This window comes from Gracilinanus agilis, chromosome 6 (assembly GCF_016433145.1).
Source record: "Gracilinanus agilis isolate LMUSP501 chromosome 6, AgileGrace, whole genome shotgun sequence".
NCBI classification, from domain to species: domain Eukaryota; kingdom Metazoa; phylum Chordata; class Mammalia; order Didelphimorphia; family Didelphidae; genus Gracilinanus; species Gracilinanus agilis.
The window spans coordinates 273,743,009-273,751,228 of NC_058135.1; positions in this window are offsets into that span (position 1 = coordinate 273,743,009).

Below are 8,220 nucleotides of genomic sequence, written 5' to 3' on the forward strand. Positions count from 1 at the left end.
GAGAAAATTACAAAATGTAAATTAAATGGTTTTGATTATATTAAACTAAAAAGTTTTTGTACAAACAAAAACAATGTAGTCAAAATCAGAAGGGAAACAACAAATTGGGAAAAAATCTTTATAAGGCAAAACTCTGACAGGGGTCTAATTACTCAAATATACAAAAAGTTAAAGCAATTATATAAAAAATCAAGCCATTCCCCAATTGATAAATGGGCAAGAGACATGAATAGGCAATTTTCAGGTAAAGAAATCAAAAGTATCAATAAGCACATGAGAAAGTGTTCCAAATCTCTAATAATTAGAGAAATGCAAATCAAAACAACTCTGAGGTATTACCTCACACCTAGCAGATTGGCGAAAATGAAAGAAGGGGAGAGTAATGAATGTTGGAGGGGATGTGGCAAAATTGGGACATTGATGCATTGCTGGTGGAGTTGTGAACTGATCCAGCCATTCTGGCTGGCAATTTGGAACTATGCTCAAAGGGCTATAAAAGATTGCCTGCCCTTTGATCCAGCCTTACCATTGCTGGGTGTGTACCCCAAAGAGATCATAGATAAACAGACTTGTATGAAAATATTTATACCTGCGCTTTTTGTAGTGGCAAAAAAACTGGAAAATGAGGGTATGTCCTTCACTTGGGGAATGGCTGAACAAATTGTGGTATATGGGGGTGATGGAATACTATTGTGCCAAAAGGAATAATAAACTGGAGGAATTCCATGCAAATTGGAGAGACCTCCAGGAAGTGATGCAGAGCAAAAGGAGCAGAGCCAGAAGAACATTGTACACAGAGACTGATATACTATGGTAAAATCAAATGTAATGGGCTCCTATACCAGCAGCACTACAATGACACAAGACAGCTCTGAGGGATTTATGGTAAAGATGCTACCCACATTCAGAGGAAGGACTGCAGGAGAGGAAACATATAAGATAAACAATTGCTTGAATGCATGGGCAGAGGCGAACATGAATGGGAAATAGACCCTGAACAAGGACACATGTTACAACCAGTGGAAATGTGCATTGGCCATGGGTGGGGGGAGAGCGGGGGGGTGAAGGGGAGTGTAGGGGCATAAAGTATGTAAACAGATTAAAAACGAATATTAATAAATGTCTAATAAAAGGAAAAAAAACATAGAGAATAATAAGGATTAACGTCACTACTGCACAATAAATAATATAACACAACCACAAAGTTCCAGTACACAGTGAGGAGAGACCCAAATAACAAGATGTTAGACAGCAGACAAGATGATAAGACAAGCAAAGAGAGAACGGAAGATCAGAAGAAAAAATCAAGCAAAGCTGCAAATAACAAGCAGGAACTTTACAAAGGAAATCGACACTAAAAACTGTGAACTGAGTAATGATCATTGCAAGAAGAGGACAAAAGAAAGGGTTTACCTAAGACTGGTGTGACATTAACACAAAACACAACTTATATGTGGCTTATATTCACAGTACATAACCTAGAATCGTGAAGAGAATCTCTACAGGTAAATTTTCTAGACAGAGGACAACTTTCAACAAATGATGAGTATTTTGCATCCACATGACATACAAGTCACAAAAAAACAGCACAAAACTGATATTTAGTCTAGACCTTGTGTAAATAAACAACGGTCTGAAGATAGCAACAATGCAATGCATATAATTTTTTTTTAGAAAAATTTTCCATGGTTACATGATTCATGTTCTTACTTTCCCCTTCACCCCCCAAATGCCTCCCCCCATAGCTGACACATTTTCCACTGGTTAACATGTGTCATCAATCAGGACTAATTTACATATTATTGATAGTTACTTTGGTGTAGTCATTTCGAGTCTACATCCCCAATCATGTCCGCATCAACCCACGTGTTCAAGCATTTGTTTTTCTTCTGTGTTTCCACTTCTGTAGTTCTTTCTCTGAATGTGGGTAGCGTTCTTTTCCATCAATCCCTCAGAATCATCCTGGGTCATTTCATTGCTGCTAGTACAGAAGTCCATTACGTTCAATTTTACCACAGTGTATCAGTCTCTGTTTTTTTGGCTCTGCTCCTTTCACTCTGCATCAATTCCTGCAGGTCTTTCCAGTTCACATGGAATTCCTCCAGTTTATTATTCCCTTGAATGTAATTGTATTCCATCACCAGCATATACCACAATTTGTTCAGCCAGTCCCAAATTGAAGGGCATATCCTCATTTTCCAGGTTTTTGCTACCACAAAGAGTGTGGCTATGAATATTTTTGTACAAGTCTTTTTATCTATGATCTCTTTGGGGTACAAATCCAGCAATGGTATGGCTGGATCAAAGGGCAGGCATTATTTTAGTGCTCTTTGGGCATAATTCCAAATTGCCATGCAGAATGGTTGGATCAGTTCACAACTCCACCAGCAATGCATCAATGTCCCAATTTTGCCACATCCCCTCCAACATTCATTACTCTCCCCTGCTATCATTTTAACCAATCTGCTAAGTGTGAGGTGATACCTCAGAGTTGTTTTGATTTGCATTTCTCTAATTATTAGAGATTTAGAACACCTTCTCATGTGCTTATTGATAGTTTTGATTTCTTTATCTGAAAATTTCCTATTCATGTCCCTTGCCCATTTATCAATTGGGGAATGGCTTGATTTTTTATACAATTGCTTTAACTCCTTGTATAGTTGAGTAATTAGACCTCTGTCAGACTTTTTTGTTATAAAGATTTTTTCCCAGTTTGTTGTTTCCCTTCTGATTTTGGTTGAATTGTTTTTGTTTGTACAAAAACTTTTAAATTTAATATAATCAAAATCATTTATTTTATATTTTGTAATTTTTTTAACACTTGCTTGGTTTTAAAATATTTCATTTCCCAGAGATCTGACAAGTATACTATTCTGTGTTCACCTAATTTACTTATAGTTTCCTTCTTTATATTCAAGTCATTCACCCACTCTGAATTTATCTTGGTGTAGGGTATGAGATGTTGATCTAAACATAATCTCTCCCACATCGTTTTCCAATTTTCCCAGCAGTTTTTGTCAAATAGTGAATTTTTGTCCCAAAAGTTGGACTCTGTGTTTATCATACACTGTCTTGCTGAAGTCCTTACTCTAAGTATATTCCACTGATCTTCCCTTCTGTATCTTAGCCTGTACCAAATTGTTTTGATGACCACTGCTTTATAGTATAGCTTAATATCTGGTACTGCTAAGCCACCTTCCTTCATGTTTTTTTTTCATTATTTTCCTTGATATTCTTGATCTTTTGTTCTTCCAAATGTACTTTGTTATAGTTTTTGGTAATTCAGTAAAAAATTTTTTTGGTAATTTGATAGGTATGGCACTAAATAAGTAAATTAATTTGGATAGAATGGTCACTTTTATTATATTAGCTCATCCTTCCTATGAGAAATCAATGTTTTTCCAATTATTTAGATCTAGTTTTAATTATTTTGAAAGTGTTTTGTAGTTGTGTTGGTATAATTCCTGTGTTTGTTTTGGTAGATAGATTCCTAAGTATTATATATAGTTTAGAGTGATTTTAAATGGTGTTTTCCTTTCTAACTCCTGCTGCTGGGATGCATTGGAAATATAGGGAAATAATGATGATTTATGTGCATTCATTTTGTATCCTGCAACTTTGCTAAAGTTGTTGATTATTTTTATTAGCTTTTTAGTTGATTCTCTGAGATTTTTAAGTAGACTATCATATCATCTGCAAAGAGTGATGGCTTAGTCTCCTCTGCCTATTTTAATACTTCAATTTCTTTTTCTTCTCTAATTGCAACTGCCAATGTTTCTAGTATAATAGAGGTGATAACGGGCATCCTTGTTTCACTCCTGTTCTTATTGGGAATGCTTTTAACTTATCCCCATTGCAGATGATGCTTGCTGATGGTTTTAGATATATACTATTTATTACTTTTAGGAAAGGCCCTTCTATTCCTATACTTCCTAGTGTTTTCAATAGGAATGGGTGTTGTATTTTGTCAAAGGCTTTTTCAGCATCTTTTGAGATAATCATGTGATTTTTGTTTGTTAGCTTGTTGATGTGGTCAATTATGTGGATGGTTTTCCTAATGTTGAACCATCCTTGTATTCCTGTCATAAATCCCACTTGATCATGATGGATAACCCTCTTGATCACTTGCTGGATTTTTTTTGCCAGAATTCTATTTAAGATTTTTGCATCTATGTTCATTTGGGAAATTGGTCTGTAGTTTTATTTTTCTGTTTTTGATCTACCTGGCTTTGGAATCAGTACCATATTTGTGTCTTAAAAGGAATTTGGTAGATCTCCTTCTTTGCTTATTATATCAAATAATTTGTATAGTATTGGGATTAGTTGTTCTTTGAATGTTTGATAGAATTCACTAGTTTATAAAATGTTTGTATGTATATGGGATGTAAATAGTTCCTAGTCCCATGAAAGGTCTTAGCTAAATGTGAAGGTCACAAAATTTTCTTATCTGGCTAATACCAAATGCAGGACAGCATGCTTGAATAAAGTGTAGTATAACTACATAATGTGAATTTTATAAATAAGTGTAACATAGGTTGATAAAAGCAAGACAGGACCAAACTAGTTACCCTAGCCTTGTAGATAATGTAACATACTAACAACATATGATCGATTAGCATAAACATAGGGAAATCAGCAGACAGGGCTTAGGGAAGTTCAAATTCTAGCTAGGCAGCTTAGGGACAACAGAAAATAAGAGGGTATTGCATTTAGAAAGTTACGTAAGGATACTAACACACTAACATAAACAAATGTAAATTCATTGTATAAGTAAATTAACATTGCATTAAAAATGTAGGCAGTTTAAATTATAACTTAGAAACGGCTAAGAATAAGATTGTTGCATTGGATTACTTTGTAGACTTATGCATTGTTCATAGAGAAACTTTCCATGTTACAAAATTGTTTTGCTCTTTGCACCATTGTATAAACCTGAAAACCTTCATTCCCCTACCCCAAATTTTCCTACACCTGTCTTAGCATAGGTTGATAGATTGTAGCTATACTAAGAAAGATAGGAATTTATTGTTTTAGGGGAGGAAACATAAGATAGGAATAGGAAATAGTCATTCATAAGTTAAGTGGGACTTTTGGCAAAAGTCCCACAACACAAAACCAGGATACTGTAAGGATGGAGAACAAGGGACAGAATCCTGGGGGGACAGAATGTTTGCAAAAGAGGAGCATGAGACAAGAATTGCAGTTGAAGGAGCAGAGGATTCTGGGAAGTTTTCCAAAGCACCAGGTCTTTGATTTGGGAGCTCGAGGGGAGCAGAGGCAAAAAATGAACTCTGAGTGAACAGAGGGTGATCCTGAGAATTTCCCCATCTGGAATTGAAGTCCTGACACCTGATTCATTGTCTGTGGACATATTCTCAAGTCCAAGACCATTTATCCTGTTCTTTTGGGGATTTCTGGACTCCATCTGGGAGCAGATCCCCAAACCCCATTTCCAGTCCTTCCCTTACAAAGAGTCGCTAATCAATTTGAACTATGATATAGCTGATAGATATAGTATTAGAGGTTGGGAAGGAGATGCTTGGGAGGAGACTGATTCTCATCCAAGTCAAGGACCTTGGATTAGAGGTTAGAGCACCCTACTTCCTCTGACCTCCCTTATCAATCATCCAGATACTCTTATTAAACACCTTTGGAAGTCAGATTGTTTTACAAGTTTATTAAGGGTCAAGAAGGAAAGGAGATACCTCAGCTGTGCCTGGCAGAATCTATCTTTGAGCCAGACCCTCTGTGGTGTCCACGAGCAAACTAAGAGGAGGCTTATGTGAACCCTGGTTCTGGCCAACATTTAACATGGTCACCACATACCTCTTCCTGTGTGGAAGACTTCCCTCCAATGTGAGGGCTGGCATGCCAGACTCAGACATCCACCTACTGAGGGAAATCCCCTTTTAGTGTCCCCTAGTTTTAGTGGCTTCATTAGTGAGGGAGGAGAGAGTTCCCACATTATTCCATCTCTCATCCTCACCTGTTCTCCTTCCATATCAGTCACTAATACAAGAGGCCCAGCCAGAGAGACTAAAGTCAATTAAGAAGGGTTTTAGCCCTGGGGCCTCAGGCTAGTACCTCTAAGGAAACTAAGGAAGTCAATCTTTTTCACTCACCATTTTTATTTCTAAGGGAGAGATTTAAGAATAGTCTCACCAAGTCCAAGGTCCTAGCCGGAGCTCCTCCAGGTCCAGTTCCAGGCTGAAGAGAGAGAAGAAATGACTCACACAAAGTTTTAACTCCCTTTTAAAGGCTCTTTTTTGCATCACTTCCAGTGCATTCCTCATATTTTACTTGTACCAATCACAACAAAGGCTTTACTTAGGAATGCCCAGGGTTCAGTAAGTCAATTCTGATTCAGCACCCATTCTTGCACATGTGGGTCACAGACCTCCCCAGTTGAGAATTTGATGCTTATATACCTACAACCCAGCAAAAAGGTCTTACTGAATGCTTAATGAATGGCTCAGTTGGTGAGAAGGAATATTAGGCAAATACCTGTTTACCAAACTGCTAAACTTGAGGAGACAAAGAAAGAAAAGAACAGTCTAATTGGATAGAAGATATTCAAACCACTATGTATTGTGAAGATGGGATTAATTCTACCCTGCCTATTTCAAGATTTAATCACCAAAAGAGTAATTACTATAACAATACACATATTTGAAATTATCACTCAAGTATTATTCTGGAACTACATTCTTAATCTGGTTTGAAATACAGACTTTTTTCTGAGATTAAATTCTTACTCTAAATCAGAAAGTTACATTTAATAATTCCAAAAATCTAAATATTGATAAAGCTATTAACTATTGATTTTCTGGTGACAGAATAGGAATTAGAGCCCTAGATTTGAGCCAAGAAGACCTGAGTTCAAAAAATGCTCCTGAATTGTTTGATCTAAAAGCAAATTACCTAATCTCTCATTCTTAGTTTCCACATTCATCTAATGGGAACTGCTATAAGGAAGAGGATTTTTAGCATGTCAGGTCTACAAGGGAGAGTGGCAGGAGGATAAAAATTCTGGAATATTGGTACTAACTGGGTTCAGGCAGTTAACTAAGGTTTGAGCTGAGAGTCTTTCTCTAGTTTACCCTGGAGAAGACTGGCTACTTTCTTTGATGGTTTTACTGCTTTAATCTTCCATCCTACCTGAGGTCCTAGGACCCCAGATCTGATCTTTCAGACAGCTGGTTCAGAAGACTCAGGATCACACTGGGAACTCAGTAGATCACAGCAAGTAGTAGGTAAGATGGTAGGATGAGTCTTTTCATTTCAGAGTCTATCTCCTCGATTTGCATCTTGAGCACTTTTGCTCTTTGGAATTCATTGTTACATTCCATTTTGAGATTTATGAGAGGCATAGAATCACATTTTGCACTCATTTTCCCTTTCTATTTACTTATATTTCTACTCTTTTAATTCACAATTTATTACTTGTCCTTGAAGCCACTGAATTTAATGATTACTTGTCTAAGATCTTGGAAGAATTTTTTTAAACAGGGAAATTATATGAATTTGTTTGATTGACACATTTTTTTTCCCAGTAATTCTGAACAATTTACTTTTAGTGCTGGGCTTCCCTAATATTATTGTAAGGTATTTAGCTCTAAATGCTTAATACTTTGCTAAAACATTTGGAGCACATTTTGAATTATTTTGTGAACTGTTTTACATGTTATGTTTTGCTTTACTTTTATTTTTATGTTGTCTCTATATAGCTTTTGTTTAAGACCAATTAAGTATTGCTGTATCAAGTTCATGTTGTCTTTTAACTTCATGCTTTTGATTGCCTTCTTTCTTATTACTCAAACTGTTATATGTTTGATGATATCTGACACAGTAACTCCTAGCTTTTCCATTTTGAGAATTGTTTTAACCATATTTTCCATAAATTATACTTTCATTTTTCATTTTCCATTATTGAAAAATTTGGGAATGCCTGGATCTGGGTCCATTGTCTCTGGGGAATTCATAGGATTCTTGAATTATTCTGGTCTTGATTCTTCTTTCCTGTTGTTTTTTCCACTTATATTCAAGTTTTTAAACTGTTTCCTTCCTCCTCAGGTAATTTATATTTTCAGTATGTTTTTCCTTATATCCCCTTTATCACTCACTTTCTAACTTCTTCCCCTTTCATGGCAGATATATAAAAGACTGACCTCAAAGCTTTCCCTTTCATCTCTCACATTAGAGAAACAACTTTAATTGGCC